Source organism: Aythya ferina (assembly GCF_964211825.1).
Source record: "Aythya ferina genome assembly, chromosome: 15".
Lineage (NCBI taxonomy): Eukaryota > Metazoa > Chordata > Aves > Anseriformes > Anatidae > Aythya > Aythya ferina.
The window spans coordinates 5,464,923-5,489,255 of NC_140314.1; the positions used below are offsets into that span (position 1 = coordinate 5,464,923).

At 47.5% G+C, this 24,333-nt stretch overlaps 1 protein-coding gene across 7 annotated transcripts in view; it reads right to left on the reverse strand.

The window, feature by feature from the left end:
- The window catches only part of ELFN1 (extracellular leucine rich repeat and fibronectin type III domain containing 1), a 97,771-nt gene that overhangs the window by 31,858 nt on the left and 41,580 nt on the right, over positions 1-24,333 (reverse strand). For 6 of the 7 annotated variants that reach the window (XR_014698375.1, XM_084537422.1, XM_084537421.1 and 3 more), the window contains one exon: positions 11,044-11,176. The gene's annotated coding sequence lies outside the window, so the exon portion shown is untranslated. Of the gene's footprint in view, positions 1-8,822; positions 8,930-11,043; positions 11,177-24,333 lie in introns of those variants that run through there. The other variant, XR_014698376.1, reaches the window with a different exon arrangement.

Consider the following 24,333-nt stretch of genomic DNA (forward strand, 5'->3'; position numbering starts at 1 on the left):
CGAGCAGGAGCAGCCCCCACGGCCACGCACACGTTCACGCATGGGGAGAGGCGAGAAAGCTGCCAGGGAGAGGGCTGGCAGCAAGGGATGCTAAACAAGCATGTGTTCACGGTACGAGAGGATTAGAGGGGAAAGGGAGAAAGAAGGAGATGAAGGAAGGCAGCAGAAGGAAAACCGCTGGGGAGCTGAGCAAATGACCCACGCTGCAGCACCGCTGCTGTTTTTCAGGGGGTTTCTTTGAGCTGCCAAGAGGGAAAAAGGAGGCATGGAGGAGGCTGAGCATTCAGAGATGCCTCAGCATTTTGGGGCATATTGGCAGTGAGCAAGCAGCTCCTCCGAGGCTCTCCCTTTGGCCAGCGGAGCAGCCCGAAGGCCCAGTAGTGGGGCAGAAGAGGTGCTGTGGGATGGGAACCCCAAGAAAGAGATCCCTGGGGCTGCTCTGAGCAAACCCACGCAGTGACATGAGTGAGCTGTGCCGGGGCTGAGCTCGCAGGCAGACAGGCTTAGTGCTCAGAGAGCTGGGAATTGCTGTCTGTCTGCGTCTCTCCCTGTTTTCCCTGATTTTATTGTGTTTTGTTTAATTGAATCACACACACACATGCACACAAAGCCCTGACTCGTGGTGCAAACTCCGCAAGGAGACGAGCAGCAAGTTAACGAGGAGGGAGAGGAGCAGACAGGAGGAGAGAGGCAGGAGGAGAAACCTGCAGGGAGGGCAGAGGGAAAGGTAGGAGGCTGGGGTGGAGGGGCACAGCTCTGCTCCTGGGCATCCTGCTGTCACATCTCCCTGCAGCCTGGGCTCCTGAAGATGAGCAAAAAAACCCTCAGGACACAGGACCCTGTCCCAGCCCACCTGGGGAGCACTGCTTCATTTCTTGATACTGCTTACACGCAGCCCGGGCTGTGAGGAAAGCTGAGGGCCAGGCAGATCAGCCGCCCTGCAAGTCCAGCTGCTCTTCAGTGCTGGGAAATGCGAGGTTAAAGGACATGAGCATCCTGCCCAGCCTTGCTGTGACAGGCCTCGCATGTGCTTAGTCACATCGAGCTACGAAACCACTCTGGAAACCAAGACATTTATTCAAAGGAACAGCAGCACCGCACACACGTCTGCCTGCGTGAAGGAGAACTTCAAAAGGGCTGACAGCCACCGAGCCCAGCAGTAACCTTTGGCTAATTAGCTGTCTTGATTTCCTTGCAGTTTATTTTTACACTTCTCGTGCTCTGAAATGCATTTACTGTAATGTCAGAAAGGTCATGGTAAATAAAAAGCTTCCTAGCAATAACTATATCCACCCCACCGGGCTTTGGGGACTGCTGGCTGTGGCTTGGCGTGGGACAGGCAGGCTGACAATGCTCTGCTGGGGCTTTTGTCTTGCAGGGGACTTGTTGAGACTGTGCTGGTGGCAATGATGAGGGCTCCTGGGGCAAAGGCGGTACTTCCATGGAGGAAAATGAGCACAGAGTAAATGAGCACATGTAGAAGTGCTTTTCTGGGGTCAAGTCACAGTGGCCAAGGCAATATGGAGGTCCCAGGAAGCCTGGGGGATGCAGAGCAAGCACTGGAAGGAGAGACGATGGGAGTGATGCTGAACCTGCAGAGAGGATCAGATGGGCCTCCTGTACCCCCAGCAGGATAATCCCTGCACATGCCAGTCCCACCGATGACTTCCATTTGGCCAAGACATTGGGGTTAAACCAGGGGTGAGCACAGCACGAGATGTCGCTGCTCCTCCCTGGGGCACACAGCCCATGCTGTGGGCAGCTTGCAGAGCATCTGCCTCTTACCACCTCCTGTGAGCTCCGGACTGGAGCAGAGGCATGAGAGCAGGCTGAGACACACCAGAAAATACAAAGGATAAGAAAACAACTTCATTATCTCCGGGCTGTGACCTCCAATGCAAACCACTCGATATGTGGCTCCCCCTGGACTGTGCACAGAGAAGATCAGTGGAAGGAAGTGCAGTGCTGGGAAGAGACTGTTGCATTAATGATCAGAAATGAAGCCCCTCTCTGCTCCTGGAACAGCATTATGCTGCCAAGGATACCTCGGAACACCTGCAGATGGGTGGCAGGCACCCGAGCACTTCAAACAGCCTTCCCTCCTGGTCTGCTGGGCTCTGCCTGCCTGTCTGGGTGTCAGCTTTTAGGACAGCACAGGTACTTGTCAGAGAACTCAGTGCCAATTAAAAGGCAGGATGTTTTTCCTTTGAACTGCAGAGAAACAAAGCCTGTGAATTCAACCTTTGACTTTTTTTTTTTTTTTTCCCTGAAATGGTGTCAGGAGTAGAAGAGACAGAACAGCACTGAGTGCAGTCGCTGTTGAAAGCTGCTGGCTCTTTTGGCACGCTGCTTGAACTGCACTAGTGGAGGCTGTGCTGGATTCGGTAGCACAGCTGTTTAGCTCCAGATCTTTAATTTAAAGGGTCAAATCATTACAAACTCTCTCAGAGAAGTTAATAGGAAGTTTACCTTTGCCTCAGCTATGTAAAACCAACAAGAAATTCCCCACTGCCCATAGTGATACACTTTCCCATTGAAACACTTTCCCTTTTCCCACGCCAAGCATCCCTTCCTGCAAGGCAAGCTCTTGTTATATTTTTAAACCCGCTCTTGCATTTAAAGCTTACACTGCCTGATCAGAACCAAAATGTCTCAGGTGGCTGTTAATAAGACCAGGGGCTTGATTTCGGGGCTGACAAGTGCCCCCTGCTCCACTCCTGGCAAGGAGGTAGCTGCAGCACCCCAGCCCTTAGATCCCTGGCCCTTTTACTGCCCTAACCCATGTAACTCGGATAAATGGGGGGACACCTGTGTAATCCTGCCCTCCTGCGTGGCCAGCCCCGTGATGTGATGCAGGGACCATTTAAAGGAGTTGTAAAGGGAAGGTCCTGAGCTCCTAGGTCATGCCTATATGGTGCACATACATTATTTATACCCCACATGACAGCTGCTGGCTGCATCTACAGACTCCCTCCAGTGACGCCTCTCTCTGAGTCATGGCTGCGTAACACTCCTTGACAGACCTGGGGGATGAGAGACGTGGTAAAACCCCCAACACGGGGATTTCATCAACGGTGCAGCGATTACCAGATAACAGCTTCCTCTCCCTTTTGGATCCGGGGGTGGAGGGAGAGCTGGGGCTGCTCCAACCCCGCTCCTGCAGCTCTCACCCCAGAGGGTGGCAGGGATATGGGGTCCAGACCCACAGATACCATGTGTCTGTGCGTGTCCATGGCCCCTGCTTTGTGGGGCTGCATTTTGGGTGTCTGAGTTTGCTGCTTGCCAAGGAGCTGGGGAGCTCGGCGAGGAGCCGGTGGGTGGACTTGAGTGGGATTTCTCCTGCAAGAAGAGCTCTGACAATTCTCCACGCATGCCCAGCTGCGTAAGTCACTCTTCATTTGGCTGGCACTCAAGATCCTCATGCGAGACTTGCAGAGAATGCTGCATCCAAAGGGAGGGGAAATCGCCACGTGTATCCTCATGTATGGGCTGCGTCAAGCCTGAGCGCACCACCTTATGCCAGGCAAAATGAAGAGGGGTCACTGGGACAGTACCAGCAGCCTGTCCTGCCACCACATCAACCCCTCCTGATTATCTCCCTTCTCTCACTGCCATCCTCCTTGTTTCCCCCAGGACTTTTACCTGCTCTGAACCTGCCACTGCACCATCTGTCCTAGAGGTGAGCAGGAGCATCCTGATGGACACAACAGCCACTTCCAGCAGCAGGCACCCAGCACTTCAGAGGGCATTCACTCTTACAGCCACCATTTCCACCAGTCCTTGAGGCTGGACTGGAGCTTTTCCACCTGTTCAGCCCCAACCCAGGGGGATAAATGCAAGGAACCAGTGCCCGGGTACAGCGCTGCCCAGCACCACTGGGCTCTGCTGCCTGGGAAGCAGCATGGGGTGAGGACTGCCCCATCCCACCCTATTCTGGGAATAGGGACAAGGAGCAAGACATCATTCACTTCATAGTAGGTTTGCAAGCGGGAAAATCTGCTCCTTCCAACTCCACCTCTCTGCAGAGTCAGCAGCTCTCCCCCTTCATCACCCCACATTACATTTTATTCTATAAGTGCAAAGCAATTTCCATTGAGGTTAGGGACACTGAAGCACAGAGAAAGAGGAGAATAATATCTTATCTTCCTTTAATCCTCACCATCCCAAAGGATCCCAGCACCATTTGCCTTACTTTCTATATGTATGCACAGTTAATTAGCATTACCAGGGAACTGCAGGTATTCTCAGACATAGTAGAGGGAATATCTTGTAATAGGACGGTAAGCAAATTGTTTCTGCTGTTTCTATTACAGCCAACTTTGATTATCCAGGGTAATGGGATAACAGGGACAAAGCAAAAACATGGATAACATGAAACCTATGCAAATTAAGCGAGAAAAAAAAAAAAAAGTGATGCTGAGAGTAGTGGAGAAAAGAAAGGTCAGCAACACTGCTTAAGGAGCATGGAGATCCCTGTGCTAGTACCTGGGTACAGAGGTTGTAGAGTTTTTCTGGGCCAGGCTGGGTGCTTCTGCTCCTGGCATGGAGCTGCTCACAGGTAACTGTGGGCCGAGAGTGCACAGCTAAAGATCCTGGCACTGGAGGGGAAGCAGAGACACCCCCTGCATGGTACAGCCAAGTTCCAGCACAGGGAGGGGAGCTGCAGGAAGGCTGAGCATTTCAGAGCCTCCACATGAGGGATTCGTCATTAAAATAAATAAGATTTGGGCACCCAACCCTCCTCCTCCTCCTTCCACAAGCAGGAAGAAGCCCAATTTAAAGGTCAGAATCTTATCGGCTTTCGCTGCGTGTGTACCAGGAGAACTCCTCTCCAAAGAGAAATGCCGCAGCCGCTTGGTGAGCCACGACAGGAGCATCGCTCGCCGAGGAGGTGGAGGCACAGCACCGCTGGTAAAAAGGGAGGGGAGATGCCAAGAGGAGAGAAAAGCCAGCTCCAAAATCTCTGACCAATGTGGCCCACACTGGGTGAAGGATTGGCCTAGCAGCACTGGAGCTGCTCTGTAATCCCCCATCTCAGCAAGGACCAGCCTCGCTCTGCTCCGTCAAAGGGGATTTTGAAATCCTCGGCACCGACGTCGTGGAGGCAGCTCTGCAAAATCTCTGCTGGTGGGTGGATGGAAAGGGCACCAGTGGAGATGAGACAGAAAGAAGAGAGGGAGGAATCTTGGAGGAAGACTAACCTTCTTAATAGGTTTTATTGATTTAACCCAAAGAGAGAACAGTAGGGGGAAATTTATGCCATTTAAATGCAAACCGGCAATAAAAATAATCATTAGAGTCATAATCTCAATCTGTTAGCATTTTATGTATAAACGAGCTTAATGGGAAATGTTTTCCATGTAAACTATTTGCATTTACTTAGTAGGAATGAGCCTCTTAAATATAATTCAGTCATTACCACAGACTCTTTTTTAAGGGGTTGGTTTTGGTCCTAAATACTTTAAAGTGTCTGATGATGTCTCGTCTCCAATTGAGCCTGACTTGGAAGAGCTGCTGGCCCACCCCAGCCGTGATCTGATGCCTGTATCCCTGTGGATATTCCTGTTCTCATGCTGAAAATACGTGTGGATTTTGATGGCAGTCAGAAAACATCGTTCTTCACCCAAAATACACTGAGATTTTGTGACTGACTGGGGGGGCCGTATCTCCCGGTGACATCTTGGGGACTTTTGAGAGGAAAAGTGACTTGGAACATGTTTTCAGGCCCCTCATTTTCCAGAAGAAGTGAGAAGCATCTGGCCATCTTTCTTCATTTTCTCTCTCGTTAAAGACGAGGAAAACGTGGCTGTGCCCTTTGCAGGGGAGCTGCAGGGCTGGCAGCGAAGGTGCTGGGCAATGTCTGCCCTACAGCCCGTGGGGAGGGGAAATCTCGTGTCCTCCTGCAGCTTGGAAGAGGCTTTTCTGGCCACTGTCATGTCCCCAGGATCAGCCTCCGTGGGGACACGGCGCTGCCCACGTGCAGGTGCTCTGGGGAGGTCAGCAGCCCTGTGACTCCCACACCACATGCATCTCGGCCACAAATAAAGCAACAAATACCCTCTTCTGCCTGGGGACACCTTTTAATCTTCTTGCCAGATTTCCATGCGCTTGTCCGGAGTCTCAGCTGGGCCAGGCATGATCTCATTTCTCATCAAACCCACAGCGCACCCAAGGCACAAATTTTGTGCCACATTCTGGAAGGGGTTGGGACTGCCCTCACGCACGGCATCCCATTTCCCCACGACAGCCCAGGTTCTGTCCCCCAGGAGAAAGCATCCCATGGAGGGGCAATGGAGATGTCACCACGGGCTGGCCCAGCAGTCCCAGTCCCCTTGCAGACCTGCTGGTGGCCAGAAAACTGCAGGCAGCGGGTGGCTGAGCAGTGGCTCTCCAGGCAGCACTGGCAGAAGTAAATTCAGCCCCTCGGGTGGTCCCAGCCCTGTGTCCCCAGCCTGGAGCACTGATACCAACCCCGATGCACTGCTCCTGGCCAAGCCTCCAAGGACATGCAGGACTTCACGCTGTGTGGGTAATTCAGGCTCACAAGGGGGTTATTAAAATCCATTCAGAGCTAATGTCAGGCTTTCCAGTGTTAATGTCAGTGGCTGAGAGGCACAGCAGGAGGGGGTAGAAGGGCTTTTACTTCCCCGCTTTAATTTCCCAGGTGGGGTGGGAGATGGGGAGGGCGGCAGGTGGGCGTCACGGTTTAATCCCACCAGTCCAACATCTCCCTTGGTGTTGTATTTGGCAGTGTTTGTCCCTCACCGATGGTTCCAGAGGCATGTTAGCTGCCAGCATCCCAGAAGGAGAGTCTGCCTGGTGCTGGGAAGGGGCTGATGGTGCTGCTCGGTACAAGGCTCCCTCGGGGTGGGCAGGTGGGGCCGGGCAGCAGAGCGAGATGCTGCCCATCTGGCACATGTGGGGCTTCAGACCTCTTCCCCCTGCTCCTCAGGGTCAGGTGAGTCCAGGCCAGCCCCCGGATTTTGCAAAAAATCCGGGTAATTTTAGGATGTATGTGTGGTTACCCTCACAGAGGCTCAGATAAGAGTAATCGGAGCTTCGGGCCATAAGCCGATTCCTGGTGAGTCTCAGGAAGGAATTAGCCCCATCTCCTCCACCCCACACCACCTCACAGCACTTGCACATCTCACGGGACACAGGCTTCCCAATCCTTGCCTCATCACAGGGTGATTAGAGCCCCATACATAAGTCCCATGGGCAGGAGAAGCAGGGTGGGAAGCAGGGGACCCCGGTGCCATGCCCCTGTCCCCCCATCCCCGACACCTCTGCCCTGTTTCTGCCCCACCTGCAGCCTCTGCTGGCAGCGGGGATTCCTCCACGTTGGCTGAGAAATGTGTTGCAGTCTGCAATAGCTCATCCTGGCTGGAAGCTCTTCCTCTGTGTAAATACCGAGTGTACATCAGCGGCCTCATTTCATACTACAGAAGTGCATCGGAAGCAGCTAAGCATGCTTTGTCTGCAGCGTGGATGGCATAAATGATCCGAATTTAACGTGTGGTTATGCAGGCTGAAGCTTTCATTGAGTTTTTAGGTTAGGCGGCACCGTGACTGCAGTCTGACCTCCCGGCTACCGAATTTTACCCATGGATTATAAGCAATTTGACTGTTCAGCTCCATCCTTCTGGTGCACAAAATTTGGTCCAGTTGATAAGCAAGAGCAGCGGCTGCTGGAGGCAGATGGATCACAACTTGCCCAAATACCGAGGACCAAAACATTGATGGCATCTCTGAAGGCATCGCAGCAGGTCCTGGCTGGCGACACATCCCCAGCCTGGGGTATTTTGCTTTACTGTGTCTGAATTGTGAAGGTAATGAACGGTTCTGAGGTCAAAGCTGTTACTCAAAAGCAATATTGTCACCACTGTTTCCACCAATAAAAAAAAAATAAATCAAAAATCAGCACTGTTGTAGAAAAGCAAAACCCAGGTGATTGCCCGTGGTTTGTCAGAGGGGTCACTGAGCTGGGTTAGGATGAGAGGACCCCCAAGGAAAGCTGTGGCACTGTCAGCCCAAGGCCCTGGCCATGTCCTTGCCCTGCTGCCCAGCACCCCTGGGGCACGGTGAGCGGGGACGAGGAGCTGGGAAGGAGCCGCATGTCCCCACGCCTGGCGCCTTGAGCCACGTGGCAGGTTCCCAAGCAGCTGGGAGAGGACAACGCTTTCTTTTGCCAGTTTTCTAATTTATCTAATGAGCAAGAAAATAAATCAAGCTGACAGTCACCCAGGTGGTTCTGAGCCTCTGCCGGCTCCTCACGGTCCCCTTGTTCCTCCAGCCCATTTTATAGCAGGGTTACGACCCGAGGACGCGGCGATAACTCCTGCTATAATCTTTTCTTTCCTAACGTCACTTAGCAGATGGAGTCATTTAGAGGTGCTCACGTTTAAATGAGCGGCTTGCCCTGAAAGGGACAGAGCTGGGGCTGCTGGCAAGATTTTCGGGATCGTTAGCCTAGAAAACGCTTAGCAGGGGAAGCAGTTGGCAGGCAGATTTCGCGGACATGGCGCTGGCGTCCCCTGCCAGCAAAATTACAAGGCTGAAATCCTGGAGCTGGATGGGGCCAAACTGTTCACAGCAAACAATTTAATTGATGAATGAAGTGGATTGCCCAGAAGATGGTTTTCAGTCATCTGCTCGTTGCGTGAAGCCGCCTGGAGAAGGGTCCGTGCCATCGGGTGCCACCAGCTGCCCGTGTCAGGCACAGGCTGGCCCCGTCTCTGGACCCCTCCTGGGCACCTGCTCCCCAAATGAGCAGCCCAGTGGCATGAGCATGGCCACCTCCGGGCCTGCCTGCTTCTTCTCACCAAAGGTACTCCGCTTTCCTACAGGTCCTGCTGCTCTTCTGCCTCTGCAGCTAGACCAGTGATGTTTGCGTGCTGAGGATCTCAGTGTTGGCTGTTTGAAAGGGAGCCTACCGACATGCAGCAGAACAAAGGCAAACAAAACAGCAACACCTATTTGTCTGCTTCTGCAAGAAGCTCTCGTCTCTATCCCTCTGACCCTCTGGACAATACTGCACAGGCTACCTGCATTGACTCCTTTCATTTGGGCCAATAAAGTAAATTATCTCTCTAGCTCTTGTACATTGAGACAAATGCTTGCAGCCCTTGAAAATAGCCTCTTGTTTGTGAAAAGTCTTCTGAGAAAGGAAGACAAGGGAAAATAACTGCCAAGAAGGGGGGGAACATCGCTCGTGCTGGCTTGGCAGCATTTGACCAAGCCCTTGCAGAGACTGGGAGAAGAAAGAAGGAAGGAGGCAGGGAGCTGAGACCAGTAGCTGCAATCACTGCTCTGCAGGAGCAATATCTCACCGCGTCCACGGAGACCAATCCCAAATTATTCAGCCCAACAGTTTTCAAAACAAACTCTTATTCTGCTGCACTGTGGCAGGCATGAGGCTTTCTCTGCAAGTCCCATTTTACATCTTTGGTAGCTCAGAGCTGGATGGTATAACACTCAATTGTGAAAACCCTGCAGGAGCCTTTGATGCAAACGGGGCTTATCAGCTCAAATAACACAACTGTCTTTTATCCTTTGTGTCCCAAGCCTGCTGTTTTGGCACTCATATTTGTAATTCGTCGCCTGACTCTGGGTCTGGCTCCAGCAGGACGCACGCTGCTGTCTGTCTGTCTGCATCGCTGGGATTTTTGTGGCTGCCCGGAGGGACCCGAGCACCTAAGCTCTGCTTATCTTTGGCGATGCTTGGGCTCCTAATTGGCTAAAAGATATTGTTGAAAGCAGGTCTTAGGAGCTGTAGACTTGCAGGTGCTTTCAGATGACTGTCCCCAGGCCTGCCTGTTCATCTGTCTCGCCCTCCCAGCAGCGACTGCATCCTCGCCAGCCCATCTGGCCCTTGGAGGTGCCCATGCACCTCCTGCACAACCCTTCCTCCCCTCCACGCTGGCTCGAGCCTTTAGACCCGCAAGCTTTTGGCTGGCACTACCTTTTCTTCAAAAAAGGACAAATGAGGTAGAAGAAGAAAAGGTGAAAACATGATAATAGCTGTGGGAAAAGGCAGCTGCTATAGACTTGACAACGCTGGAAATGGAGGCTCGGAGAAAAGTTTTTCTCCTGAAATTATTCTTTTCAATCTCAACAGCACACTGAAGAGAAGTTTAAGCACACTTTTTAACACCTTTTGTACTCAAATTCCAAATTCACCTGTCTACCCAAGCAATAACAGAAATAATCTTTTTTTATCCAGCTGCACATTTTGCTGTAGAAATTTGTTTCCATTAAACTATTCCCTTTTGTCCTCTTAAAAAGCATATTTTAAATAATAACAGTGCAAAAAAAAAATTATACACTATCCAAAAAACCTCAACCCTGTCGACTGTGCACTTTTATACAAAAGTTATCTCTTTCTTTCGACGGATTGATGAAAACCCTTTTCATAATGTCAAGGTAGAGATGAGAAAGAGGGAGAAAATTTCTCAGTGCCCAGCACAGATAGTCATTTCAACAGGAAACACATGGCAAACTCTGGGCTTAGAAAAATAAATAACAGCACTAATGTGAACCTGATGTTCTTTTCCTGCTTTGTAAAACACAATTTTGTACAAGTTTGGGTGGAGGTACACACTGCACTTCTCATCTAGGGGGAAAAAATGCCATATTGCTCAAATCTTAACTGGAGAATGTGAGTTTAAGCTTGAAAAAAATAGTGTTATATTTATATAAATGTACACATATATGCATAACCACGATAACTTCCACTGCCACTTCTCTTTCAGGAGTGCAGCAGCCACAGCTCATCCATTCAAGTTCATTAGGGCTGTGAGAAGCAATGTGAGCAGCACAGCCCTGGATTGCTGCCCGTCTGCACCAGCTCCTTCCTCTGGGAAACGAATGCCACGAGGGTCCCCTTTTTGCTTGGCTCCTGGGGGGGATTTCCAGGCACTTGAGCCCTTCCCAGGGGGACATGCCCTGTCTGTACAACCCCCACCTCTCTCTCCCATGCCCAAATGCCTCCCACCAGCCCATTTTTCTCCCTCTGGAGATGCAATTGGAAAGGTTGCCCCTTACCTTCGTGCCCGGGCGTCACTACTGGCTCCTGCTGAAGTCATGAATGTCTCCTAGCTGTTGTCTGTCGGGGCTGGAGGCACACTGGGCACAGCATTGGGGTCCTGCAAGATGGTCACCACACCCAGCACATGAACTGCAAGGAAAGAAATGAAAACGTAAGAGGGAGCTTCATCAGGGGTATAAAAGTGCTGGTTACATGAAGCTGTCCCAGGAACAGCACAGCTACAGTCGCAGAGACACAGGGACCAGACAAGTATGGGAAGAGGAGCAAGGAGAGGTACCACAGTGAGATCAGCTGCTCAACTCAGAAGTCAAAGGGAAAAGAAATCCACCCGCTGGCAGAGCAGGGACTGTAAGAAATGTTGGAAGGAGACCTGGGATTGAAGTAAGAAGAATGGGACAAATGGCAGATGGGGACTGAAAGGGATGGGACAGGATGGATAGCACTGGGATGCACAGGGAGATGGCACTGGCAGGTACTGGGGCAGAGCTCCTGGAGAAGCGAGGAGCCACCAGCAGCACCAGCCATCCAGCACAGACAGATTTTAATAAGCTTAGTCATCCTTTCACATGGGGATCAGTCTCATTATCACATTTTTAAGTCTTAATTGTACTTTTATTGTCCTCACTGCTCACTTCTAGCCTCCTCTCTGTTCCTCTTTTAGTTTCGTTTGTCTGGCTGGCCAGGGCTCTGTCCTCACTGCTGCTGCCAAGCTCCTGCCCACCTGTGACACGAGACAACCAGCACAGCAAGAAGTGACACTGACCATAACAGTCCTCATCTCCACAACACTCAGCGTCTTGTTTTATTATCATCAACATAATAACAATAAGAGCAATATTAGTGACAAGCATTTTATTATTTCTCCTGTTTTTATTATTTGGACATGACCTAGGAAGTATTTCAGAAAGACAGCTTGAATTCAGCATAAGATCCAGGCGAACAGGGCAGTTAATTAAACGTCAGAGTGATGGACAGAGCTGGGACAAGCCTAGAAGGCTATCAGAGCTGGACAACCTCTGACAAGGTGGATGAGAGATGGATGGATCTGGGACAAGTCCCAGACCTCTCCCTCAGCAAAGGCAGAGCCCTGCTACCTACCCAGATCTTTAAACTCAGCATTGCTCCCTGCTTTGTCAAAATTTTCCTGGAGAAAGCCACCTTCCAAGCTGCACTACTGATCGTCATCTTATTTGGTGACTTTTTATTACCTCCAAATGATGCAGAGAAAATAAAGAGCCCCACATGACAATATTTTTTAACCAGCATGCGTGTGAACTCACAGCAGGTAGGATTTTTTTTTTTTTTTAATTTTATTTTTGCAAAAGATTTCTTCTCCTTTTTCTGAACTAGACATTTGCAAGAGAGGCAGGCAGAGGACAGCGAACGGGGAGAAAGAATGGCAGCCGGAGGGCATTGCAAAACTCCAAGAATAAATATTACAGAAGGAAAGCAAGCCCGTGACAGATACCAGGCAATCCGTAAGTCATCTGGAGAGTGGAAAACATAATAGACTAATCAATCAGGTAGACAAAGGGTGAGAAGAGTCACAGAGAGGCAATAGGTAGTTGGAGGTCAGTTATGAAATATAATCTCTAAATTGGAGAGAGAAGGACAATAGCACAAGAACAATGACAGGTATTTGAATGCAGGTAGGCGAACGCTGGATTGATTTCCAGGAGAGCGAGTGTCGGATGAGAATATTGTGGCGGTAAGAACAACCAACCTCACATGTCTGAGGTGGGGATGTATTCTGTACAGGGAGAGGCAGAGCTGGTGAGACTTGAAAGTGCAGCTCCATTTTGGAAAACGCTGTTAGAAAGACAGATGGTGGGATTCCCTGTTGCTTGTTCCTCTGGGTTTTTGGGCAAATTTTGTCAGGTCGGAAAGAAAAGAAGTGATGCTTTTCCTAAGCATAAGTCCTGCAAATGCCACCTGGGATCTGGAAGTCAAGCCAGATCCCTTCTAGCTTGTGCTTTCTCATCAGTGATCCTGGCATGAGTAATCTCTAATCTAGTTAGCTAAGATGCAGGAAAGCTGCACGCTACTATGCAAGACAGATGGGGATTCTGCAGGTGAATTTAATTATTTCTTCTACGAAGAAAGTGGGAGTTAATAAAGCACAACTCACTCTCCATTAGCTCTCTGGGCTGCGTAGTGACAGCAAGAGCTCGGGCAGCATCATCCACTCTGCTTGCTAAGCTGAGCAGGTAGGTTCCCATCACACCCAGCAAAAGTTTGACTTAGCATGAAGTCATTTCTACTGACACTTCTCTGACCTTACCCATGTACTACAAAGGTGTCACACAGTCCCTCTAACAACAGCTAGACCCAAGCAATTAGAACTGAATGAACAATTAATAATGAATAATCTCTTTGGCAAACTCCACCTCATTTTAGGCTCGTGAAATGTTCACACACACATTGCAAGGTTCACGCATTTGTTTGTTAATGGAAATAACTTGCCATTTTTTCCCCTGAGCAAACAGCACCGTGGCAGCCCATCGAAAATGATCTGTATTCAGCACACAAGCTGTGCTCACGGGCTGTGCCGGCCACGTGGTGCTGTTCAGCTCCTGCTCTGGGTGAAGGACTTGAGTGGCTCCCAGGACTGCACATCAGGACTGCTGTTTCTTTCCTCCGAAATTTTCTTTTTGCCAAATCTGTCAGCGTTAGCACGTGGACTGAGTACCAGCCAGGGGCATGGGTGAGATGGGAACAGAGCCACCGAGTACAGCCTGAAGAGCTGAGTCGGTCCCACATGTGGAGCATCCTCGGCCAGCCTGGGCAGGTGGAATGGCCCCACTGAGCACTCTGCCCTTTAAATGGGCATTTACACGAGAAACACCATCCTAAGGCTATTTGTTTTTGCTTCCTCTACAGCTCATGGAGAGGGCTGGGTATCTCCAGTAGCCCCTGGAGTGGTGGACGCCAAGGAGATAGAGAACCTGGAGAACTTACGCTGGAGAACCCGGCTGATTCCCTTAATCTGGGTGCTTGGCTCTCTGTGCCCACCATGGGCTGGGCCAGATCCTGCTGAGAGAAGGGCAATGGTTGGCAGCCGAGGAGGTGACAACTCGCCCTGGCTGGCAGTGAAGCTGAGAACAACGTGTGCTCCAACAGACTGAGACATGCAGGGAGATAAGAGAGCACGGGGCAATAAATCAGGTTTTCAAAGCAGAGCATATTAGGAGATCAATGGGACAGATATTAGACTGAAGGAGCAAGCTCCAAAGAGATGGGAGCAATTCTGTTCCTCCTCCTTCCCCCTGTTGCTAAGGAATTTTTTTCCCCATTTAATAACATCCTCATTGTTTTTAAATGAGCAGCAAAGCCAGTGGGTTCCACGTGGCATTAGCAATGTGTTTGTGAAAGGGAAAGCAACTGGCTCCTAGCAGGATTTGATAAAAGCCTCTCCAAGCTCCGAGTGATTTACAGCTCGGGAAAACAAACACGGACTGATACAAATGCAGAGAGAGGCACCGACGGCACCGACATCCAGGTACACTCAATTACCAATTCATCAGCCCAAGTGAACTTGAAGGGCTTTTCAAACTCTACACAGCTCTAAATTAAAGGAAATCTTTAGACGGATAGCATTCTGCGATAGCGGGAGAGGCAGACTCATTTGCTGAGCTTCAGCTGGGGAGAAGGACCGCAGGCGAGGGACAGCCGGCAGCTCCTGTTCCTCGCATCGCACCTGCATCCACATCTCCCTTCTCACCCACCCTGCCATGCCCTGGACCCCCAACAGCCTTTTTTTCTTCCTTCTCCTTGAAATCCTGCTTTTGCTTGCCCTGGAGGTATTTATGGCAAAGCTGTGAAAAGAACCGATTTTTTGGATCATTGGCTGGAACGAAAAAAAATGGAGGAAAAAAAAATCACTATACAGTGACCCCAAATTAGAATTGCCCAGGTTCTCTGTGGCAAATATATATATATATGGTCAACCAATTGTTTAATTCAATATGAAACCAACTCATGGGAAATGCTTCATTTTCCCTCCATCCCCTGCCTAGAAATCCATTTCTTTCACAAGAAGAGATGATTTACAGCTTCCCAGCTCCACGCTCCAGCAGCACTGACACTAACAGGGCGTTTGATATCTCTCCCTGCTGCATGAAGCCCCCTCGGCAGTGGGTTTCAGTGCTATTGTAATAAAAACTCAGAGGCAGCTGGGGGTAGCGACAGCATCATAGGAACGGAGAGAGCCCGGCTGCTGCGAGGCTGTGGGAAGCTCTTTGTTAATTGTTCATGCAGAAACTGTTTTCATTTCGGTGCCTAATTGATATCTCGGGAAAATGACGTCTTCCAAAAAGGCAACGTCCTCCCTGGCTATGCCCAGGTGAGGGTCCCTGTGCTGCCCGTGCTGAGGGGCAGCTCGATGTCCCCAGAGCAGCCGTGCTGTCCCCATCCCCTGCCCCATGTCCTAGTGCTGCAGGATGGGAGAGATGAACCAGAGGATGGCAGGGTGGGTGCTGAGCTTGGCTGCCTCTCAAACCTTAAACCTCTTGGTGGTGTTGCCAGACAGCGAGGAGGAAATCTGCCTCTCCTTCTTCCCTCGACTTCTGCCTCCTCATCACCCCTGGCAAGCTTTCCCCACTGAGGCCATCTCCAAGAGAACTGCATTTCAAACGCAAAGCCAGAGGCTCCTTAGCAAGGCTCTGCGTTCCTCCAGGACCTCATCTCATCCTTCACCCCCCTCTTTTTGCTAGCAGGACCAGTGGGGAGAGTCTGGCACCACGAGATGTCTGTTCACCCACCCTCTGTCTGAGTAGGGATGACCCACACCCCTGTGGGAGCTGCCAGCACCATCCTGCCTCCCTCCTGATGGAGCATCCCACTGGGTATCCGTCCCCTTCCCTCCTCTTTCCTTAGGACTCCTCCAAAGACAACAGCCATCACTCACACACGCGGCTCCACGGCTGGCTCTGGACTGTTTAAAAGCACAGCAGGCATTTTAATTATTCACATCAAGCACGCCTTGCTTGCTAACCACCCTCTGAAGCTGTCCTAGCCGGCGTGGGGGTGGAGAAGAGCCCTGCCAGGCAGCTTCCCGTAGGCCAGCCCTGGGGAAAGCTTGAGTCTGCAAAACAGCTGTGACCGGGTGTTGTCACCTGAGGTGACAACGGAGGTGACACAGGGACACGTGGGTGAGGAGCACCCTGGCAGATCTGCCTGGTCCCACGTCCCTCGTGTGGCTGCTGTTATGGCATCTCTGGTGCTCTGGACCCGGAGCATCCGCTGAAGGTTTGCCAGTGCTGCGAGCTGCTCTGCCCCATGCTGGTAGATTGGCTCTTGTAATATTTTAAGGGCGCTGGAATTACCAAGATGCAAGGAAATAGATTGGTACTTATGGAGCACAGCTGGGCGGCTTCAGACGAAGACAATAGCGAGGATGGCATGCTTCCTTGCTGCCTTGAGCTGCTCCCAGGGTTATGTGCAAAGAGCTGCTATGGAAATCAAGCCCTCCCCACCCCGCAGCAGCATCTCTACCTGCTTCTTCCTTCCTGGCACCATCAACAATACTTGCTGTGACAGCATCCGCTCTGAGGCACTTCTGACCCACAGACTGCAGGGGGCCAATCTTTCCCTGGGCCCTGGTGCCAGGGCCATAAGGCAGAACATGCTCGTTTTTTTGCAGGGAGAAATAGCTGCAGGAAGAAGGACGTCCCACCGACATGGCTGGAAGAAGACATCTGGTTGCTCCTTTCCCTTGGAGGTCGCTCTCATTTATTTCTCTTATTTCTGACAATTATTAAATGGCTCTTCTGCCTTGCCTTTGCTCACCATCGCCTTGATATAAATTTGGAGGACTTCCAAGCATATTCATGACCTGCCTTCCCCCACCTCTGTGTGAGCAAGAGCCTCACCACGGGGAGCACCGAGCTTCAGGATCCTTCTCCAGCAGTAACATCCCACGGGCAGGGCCTGCTGCTGGGGCAAAGCTCCATTAACCACATCCCTCAGCCACAAAGCTGGGGTCTTGGAGCCTCCTGGACTGTCAAAGCCAGCCCCTTTCTTTTTAACCTATGAGGTTTTCAATGCTAATTTCCAGCACATGCCCAATTCGAAGCTCTAATAATGAACAACTGCTTTCTTCCCTTCCTTCTGATTTCATATTCATGAGTCAGGCTTTCCTGGCACTAAACATAAATGCTAAACGGAAATCGCTGCACAGTGACATGTCTGTGTAGCTTCACTGTCCATTTATTTGCCTTTTCAAAGAGCTGCTGTGTTAAGCAAACATCTCTGCCTGGATCCTATCTGGGGGAGTTTGTCTGGTACGGCATGGTGCCTGCCGGGGTGGGGGAAGCGACTCCGTGTGATGGTGTCTCATAGCTCTGTTTTTGCTTCAGGGTATTTCTTGTACAATAGTTCAAGCTCAGTGAATACCTCAACCTTTTCTTGAATGTTTGCTTGAATCTTGGCAGGCTGCGCTCAGAGCTGACACAGCGAGGGCTGAAGCAGGGATCTCCCAGAGTGAAAGGCATCCATCGCTTCGGCTCGGATGGCACAGCAGGCTCCCGCAGGCAGCAGTGGGCAGATGTCTTGGCAGGGGAGGCCAAGAGACACCTGTAACATCACTGGGCAAATTATTTTTTCTGGCAACTAGAAAATTCACATACTCATGCCAAAAAAAAAAAAAAAAATCCTTTTCGGGACTCAACTTATTGCCTGCTCCCCAAAGAGGGGGACAGAAGAAATCATGAAAAAGGGCATGTTTTTTGTTAACCATAATAGTGAATCCATATCAATGTTTACCTTGCAAGACTATGTTTTCATGTTCAATTGAATCTTTAAAACAGGCAATGGCAAACAGAAATGGCAGCTCTGTGCTCGTCCAGTGTGAGAGGCTGTGCCTCCTCGCGGCTGCCTCCACCGCAGCCTCCTCAGGGCTCAGTGGATGCTCTTCTCTGCCTTATGCTCTTGTTCCTTTTTCCCTTTCCTTCTGCAATTATCCCTTGACTTTCCCTGTCTGACTTTCCCCAAATGCTTTAAAAAAATGAGCGCACAGGGAGGCAAATATGACATCGGAAGTGAGGATGAGAGATGGACTTTGGACCATGAGAAATGAACTCACAAATGGGAGCTTCGCAACCGACCAGCTGAAGAGTTGTCCTCCTGCTCATGGAGGACATGCTGTGTGGCATGTATTCAATCAAAGTAACCAATGGGGACCACAGTTTGAATATTATCTACGTGGAACAGGCTCCTTGTGAGGAAATTATGCAGCAATATTTAATGATGGCAATGATTCAGCAAGTAATAGAAAGAAATAGTCCTTAAAACATCATCAACTTCCCATGGACAATTCCCAGGTGAGACTGAGGGTGAAAACCCTTTCATTAAAAAGCTATCCAGTTATGGTAAAACTGCCATATGTGTCTCACTGAGACAGAAGAAGTCTGGTTGTCAAAAGTGACTTCATCTTGAAAGCTGCAGGGAAATCGGAAAGCTGCTTCGCATTTCAATGGGGGTTTTGAAATCTGTCTTTAGGGACCTGAAAGCATAGCTAGATCTCACACAGCTGAAGGTGTCTTGCAGCTGGATGTCTAGGTTAAGGTAATTGTCTAGACTTCTTTTATCATCGGTGAACAGAGAGGCACACCAACCCCCAGAGAGTGATTCATTCTTCCTGTCTTAGACATCTATTTTTGGATGGGATGAATTACATTCTGGAGGTGTTGAACTTTCTCTACCACTATGGAGGAGTCTAGATGATGAACTTAGCCTAGACACTTAACCTTTGGATTGCTAAATTAGGCAGTGCTTGACTAGTGAGAGCAACCCGAGTTGTGGCAGTGCGGTGTCACAGCAATGGTAGGTTGGGAGCACTTGACCAGTGCCTACAGGGAGAGGATTCGAGGGAAGCAGAGCTCTCTGCAGGCTAGAGATGGACAAGCAGGAATCCCCTCTCCTCCTGATGGGCACACACTGTGGTGATCTCAATATTTCACTGGGACCTGGGGATGCTCTGGTGCCTGACCATCTCATCTAAATCATTTATGTCATATTAAAGTTACAGATCAGATCCAATCCTTTCCAAAGCATTGCCTGAAAGTTGGAATTTTGCAGTCCTGGGAGGAAAGTAAGGAGGGACTGGCCTCTCATCTGAGTGTGGCCTTTCAAAAACGTCAAACCTTTTACTGAGTTTGAGCTTTCCTGAGATTAGCACTCCCAAGTATCCAAAAATCAATGGTTTAGTTCTGAAAAATGAGGTGTATTTTTGTACTTATCTTCCCAGTTTTGAGCAGCCATGTCTTGCAATTTTAAGGGTTTGGTTACAACCTTGAGAGCTATTTTGTACAGAAATGTCTCCATTCTCAGCTTTGCTGTAGGCTGGGATCAATGATAATAACCTACAAAGGAGATGGAGCTATGTGGATGAGGTGGACGTGGTATAACCACTGTAGTTGAAAGACACCTTTTAACACATCAAAACAGAATATGGAAACGAGTGGTGTTAGCTGTCCAATTGCTATTGCTAATCCAACCCTAAAAGTAATCCCACTATCCTTGAGAGGGCTTCTCACTATGAATCTTCCAGAAACCAGTGAGATTATTGTTGCCATGACTGTAGTGGCTGACAATTTCAGTCCTTTCAGAAAAATCTATACACCTCTCAGAGCCATTGTGCCCAAACTTCTCCAGCTTCCATCGCTCCAGTGTAGCATGGGCAGGCTATCTGTGCAAAGCCCAGAATTGCACAGGACTGCAGGAACCCCATAGGAAAACCAGACATTGCTACTTCAAAGATCAATATGAGAAAATGAAATAGAAATAGGGGAATAAATGGATGGAGCGGTTACCAGAGGAAGGCCAGACTGCCATTCATAAATAGCTTTCTAAAGGAAATGCTTGCAGGTGGTTCTGAGGAAGCAGTTAAACTATGAGAAGCACATCAGAGCCCTTCTCTGAGTCCAACAAACATGCAAGAGGAGGGCAAGTAAAATTCAAGAGGCTACAGACAGAGGTGGAGTGTTTTTTCTTCACTATACAGAGTAGTGGGTTTGATTCACAAGGAGGAAGATTTATGTTCTTTCCTTGGTTGTACTACTGCCAGAGAGGTTCAGAATGCAGCTGATGACAAAGAGCTGGCAGCTGGAAGCCTAGGGGTCCCTTAGGAGCCAGGGAAACACCTTGGGGACTTTGGTTCTCTATACCAACTGGCTTGGACCAGTCTGAAGAAACAGTGCTTTTCCCTGTCTTATCTGGAAAATCAAGATGGATCATGATTATTTAAGGGGCTGTTCATGGTACTCATGGGAATGTGTTCAAGAGAGGGCTGAGCAAGACTTTGGCTCATTGTCTGGCAGTCAAAGTAATGTAGACGTGTGGGACTGTGCAGCTATCTATCTAGATACATACACGTGAACGACACACACACTTCTCACAGCCTAGTGATATAAATTAGGTTCCTGTAAGTGGAACAGATTTACTTAAAGACAGCCCAGGACGACAGATTCAGCACTAATGGCTTGGTTTCTCCTTTTCAGCTTGGTTTCTCTTTTTCTGCCTGCTTCAGCCATTGAGTGACCTGGAACAAGTTTCTACAGCTGTGCCTCAATTTCCCCAAATATAAATACAGGCTAACGTTACTGTGAAGTGTTGGAGATCTCCTAAGGAAAGACACCACATGAGAGATTTTTCTATTTTAAATACTGAAAAGTGCTAGCCAAACGCTAGTTCTTAAATACAGCTGGTGAATATATAAGGAATCGATTTCTGCAGAAGACTACATTATTTAACTGAAAAGTCAATAATCATCTTACATACCAGCATTTAAATATTTGATCAAAAACGTTCATATAACAGAATATTTTTGGTTCAGATTGTTCTCTGGAAAGCGGCAAAAACACAGCATTAGACTCAGTATTAAATACTATGTTGACAGAAAACCCAAATGTCAGTATGACCATCATAGAAAAGATATTTTAGAATATGTAAAATTAAATGACTCAGGATTACTCATGATGTTATCTTACAAGAAGCAGTGAAAGCTCTTATTTCAGGAAAATTCTTGGAATTGATAACAATGTAAAGAAAATATAGTTACAAAAAGCTTCCTCCCTTGATAAAGAAATACAAAGCCTTCAAGCTCCAAATAGGAACACTGTAAACCACAAGCAAGACAGAATACTAAAAAGTCTAACAGAAATCTCTATACATAATCAAGGGAAAAGGAAAAATCACAAATAAAACTGGCCAAATGAGATTTCCATGAAAGGGGTAGTAAGATAAAAGAATTTCATATGCCTTCTTACAAGGGAGCTTATATATATGAACAAAAATATGGAAATTTTTCAGAACAAATGCAAAACTATTTAAATAAGAGTATGCAACTCAGTCGGGGAAAAGACAAAAAAGCCGCAACACTATGCTATCAAACCAATGCTCAAAGGGCTAAAAGTTTTTTCAGTTCCTGGCAAGGCTTGTGACCAGTTGGCTTCGCAGCCAGGCAATGCTGGTCTTATGCTAGGATACTTTCCAACCAGAAAGTCACATTTGAACAAAAGTAAAATTTCTCCTGACACAAATTAGTACTGTCAAAATCACATTTTAAAACAATAATATTAAAAGAAATATTTGAATAAATCAAATTTTTCATTTTGAGACTTCTGGGGAATTTTTCATTTCTATTTTTAACACAAAATTAAATCTTCAAACATTCATATCTAAATGACATTGAAATTAACGTGAAATATGCTTTCAAATTAACTTAATTTCATTCTACTCAGAATGCAAACAGATGACAAAATCTTATAATTTCCTGTAAGCTACAAATTCGTGTATCATTTCATTGCTAAATTTTTAGGCAGGTATCCATTTGAGAATTTGTACCAAAACATAAGAAAAAGGTAGACTCTTGAAAACTGTAAGTTATGTTGTCATTATTCTGATATGAAACAAAGGGAAACCTATCAGCAAACATGCCTTCTGCCCACAGAACCAGACCAAGATATTAGCACCAGGAATGTCATCTGTTAAACATCCTCAATGAACAGTGAACTGCACCCACTCAACCTCAGTTTAGAAAAAGGGATTTAAAAATATTTTGGGGTACACTAAAAGCATCTGACAGTGTAGAGTGGTCATTCCTTGTGAACATACCCTTTTTTGTCTGGATTTGGTGTATATTTAGAAATGCTATAAATATCTTATATTTAATCAAATAAAATAATGTTTTGATAGATGATTCACTCATTTAATCTCCCCAAAAGGAAGGCTGCAGATAAGGCTGTCTGTTTTCACTGCATCTGTTCATCTGGCAGACCAAAATAATTTGAAAAACCAGCCCTTTCAACCCAGATGCTATATTTCCATATTTCTGATGCCATCCTGCTTCCAAATATTTCTTCAGAGTTACATGAATTAACTAGTGTACAACAGATAAAAGGTTCAAAAATAAGTACTCAAAAAAGTAACGACTGCATGTGATGATGACTTTTGAAGCTCAAAACAAAAGCTGTAATTTCCTGTCCATATATAAAAATAAACAAACAAACAAACAAGTAAATACTTATGGGAGAGATTTAATTCATTGAAAAATTTTATCCCATAGGGTGCTTGTTTATAAGTTTCAGAATTAAACTGTAATCTAGAATGAAGTATGCAGTTTCCAACTAGGTAGATAATGCATCATTTGTATGAACTCCTTTATTCCTGGTTTCTATTTATTCCGTTAGTTACTTCAACAACTACGCAAGATCTCTTTGACACTATGAAAAATGTGCAAATATAATTATGCTTTATTTTTAATTAATAAAACATATTAAATCAAATATATCATGCTTCAAATAAAAGTACTGGCCAGAAGAACAATGGATATGTGGGATGGAAGTTAGGAATAATTCATATCAAATGCAACTGGAGAAACCTTCCATCTCTCTAGGTCTTCTCATGACCAACTGTAAGGAATCTGTCCACAAGAAAAATCTGTCATATAAGACAACACTAGGCTTGTGCTGACCTATACCAAATGGAGTTAATTATATCAGTGCAAAGTTTGTACAAGGTATAAAGCAAGGGAAAATGAACTCTTTTCTAAAAAAAAAAAAAGGTCACAAGATACAAGATAATACAATTTTCCACAATTATGATCCTCCTATTTTCTCCTAAAGCACTTGATCATCAGGAAAACAGCCTAGAAGAAGACATTACACAAAGTACATAGGATTTGTGCTCTAATAATGATTACATGGTGTAGTCACAGAGTCAGATTTTAGCTGCGATCTACTGAGCTGAAAAGACAGGTTTTAACTCCGCAGAAGTTGGATTGTAAATTTACAGACTTGTGGAGCGTGGTGACAGGCAGGAGAGCAAAAGAAGAAAATATTTGTCAGTGCATTTAGCATGACTTCGTGACAGCATCGAGACCTAACTGCTGTCAAGATTTTTATAGACTTAATTTCAAGGAACAGATAATAAAAGGAAAAAAAAAAAAAAAAAAAAAAAAAGCAATTAAAATGAGTAACAGTGAGAGGGCCCTCTTTGCCTATACCCCTTATTATGCAACTTTACAACTACAAAATCATGTTGCATTGTAACATATCTGAGCTGGGGAATTTTGCTATTATCAGGCAAAAACTATAGGTAAAACCCCTGCAAAGTCTGAGTTAAAAAAATTAGCCATCAAGAAAGAAGCAACTGCCTTCACACTGGCAAAAATGGATTGGTAAAATAACTTGATCAAGTAGCTATTGCATGTAATTTGATGGCAAGGCTGTATAAAACTTAATATAGCTTCTATTGTGCTTTTTCCAGATTATGGTCTTGATGTTACTGACTCGTGAGTAGCGCTGGAGAAACTGCAGTGGGGAGAGGAGCTTCCAACATGTAATTTGGTTTTGTCCTAAAATACAGACATATTGTCAGGAAATAGTAACTGTTACCAAAAATACTGCTGGAATGAAAAATATTGTGTTCTCTCCACTGGAAATAATCTTAGGAGAAGAAGATACCAAAATAGCTAGCACTAAAACACAAAGTCCCTGCAAGGAGAACATGCCCTGATTCAGCAGACCAGGTAAATACACGGGAGCTCTCCCAGGTGAAATCACGCACACGTGTTAGGGTTTTAAGCACGTGCTTACACCTCCCTGGAGGCAGCTGGATGCATGTGGTTTTAGTGCCCTTCTGCCTTGGCTGGCAGTGGGGATCCTGCCACCTCCCCATGGCACTTCAGAAGTTGTGGCACCAGGCATGGGGCAAATGGGGACCCAAGAGCAGAATTAATCTGAAAAAAAAGCTGAAGAGCTGTAAAACTCAGCGTTGTCTTTTTCCTG